This window comes from Rhincodon typus, chromosome 35, assembly GCF_021869965.1.
Source record: "Rhincodon typus isolate 14 chromosome 35, sRhiTyp1.1, whole genome shotgun sequence".
In the NCBI taxonomy this organism is placed as follows: Eukaryota; Metazoa; Chordata; class Chondrichthyes; order Orectolobiformes; family Rhincodontidae; genus Rhincodon; species Rhincodon typus.
The window spans coordinates 17,493,346-17,494,464 of NC_063366.1; the positions used below are offsets into that span (position 1 = coordinate 17,493,346).

The following is a 1,119-nucleotide window of genomic DNA, read 5'->3' on the forward strand; positions in this document are numbered from 1 at the left end:
CTGGCTCACTAATGTCCTTAAGGGAAGGAAACTGCCATCCTTACCTGGTCTGGCCTACATGTGACTCCAGGCCCACAGCAATGTGGTTGACTCTCAGCTGCCCTCTGGGCAATTAGGGATGGGCAATAAATGCTGCCTGGTCAGCATCGCCCCTCATCCCGTTAACGAATAAAGAAAAGAATAAACATCTAACGCCTCTCTCGAACGTATCAACAGATTGTGCCTCCACCATATTTCCAGGCAGTGCATACCCCACCCTGTGTGAAAATGTTTTTTCTTTCGCTCCTATCTCCATTGCTCCTTTTGCACATGACTCTAAATCGACACCCTCACGGCCTTTATTCTTTTATGGCTGGGAACAGCTCCTCCCTACCTACCCCGGTCAGCAAAGATAGCACACTGCTGCGGTTACCTCATTCTGTTCAATACATTAGGGAACCCGGGAATCCGTTGTGACCGTTTCAGCAAATTTCCACCATCGCGGCCTGGCTGGCTTTCTACGGAAGATAAGCCCCCCCCCCCCTTGATGTTGGGTTGCTTCCCACAGCACTCCCCACTGGTACGGGGAATGTCACAAACAACCCCAGCTGAAATTCCAAGGCCCTGACCGGGACATGCGCCAGTCCCGGATTAAACCAACCACATGGCGCACAGTGTGGTTTGTCCCGACCACATTCCCGCTAAGTGGTCCGACAGGGGAAAGTTTCAAACGTTCCATGCAGCGTGCACGGCCGCCTGAGGAGCAGCTAAGGGAGACATGGTCACTGGCTCGGTGAGTGGACCATAAGGACAAACTCAGAGGCTGTCTGTGGTTATCCAGCTCAGGGCTCGGAGTTCCAGGCCGGGGGGAAGCTCTGTGTTAGCCTCAGCACCACACTCTCACGGTAACCTCAGGGAGACTATATCCCTGTGTCTGTCTGCGTTAGCCTCAGCACCGCACTGTCACGGTAACCTCAGGGAGACGGTATCCCTGTGTCTGTCTGCGTTAGCCTCAGCGCCGCACTCTCACGGTAACCTCAGGGAGACTGTATCCCTGTGTCTGTCTGCGTTAGCCTCAGCACCGCACTCTCATGGTAACCTCAGGGAGACTGTATCCCTGTGTCTGTCTGCGTTAGCCTC

At 54.2% G+C, this 1,119-nt stretch overlaps 1 protein-coding gene across 1 annotated transcript in view; it reads right to left on the minus strand.

Moving 5' to 3' along the window:
• The window catches only part of LOC109924260 (vesicle-trafficking protein SEC22b-like), a 43,213-nt gene that overhangs the window by 32,103 nt on the left and 9,991 nt on the right, over window positions 1-1,119 (minus strand). The gene's annotated exons all lie outside the window — the stretch shown is intronic.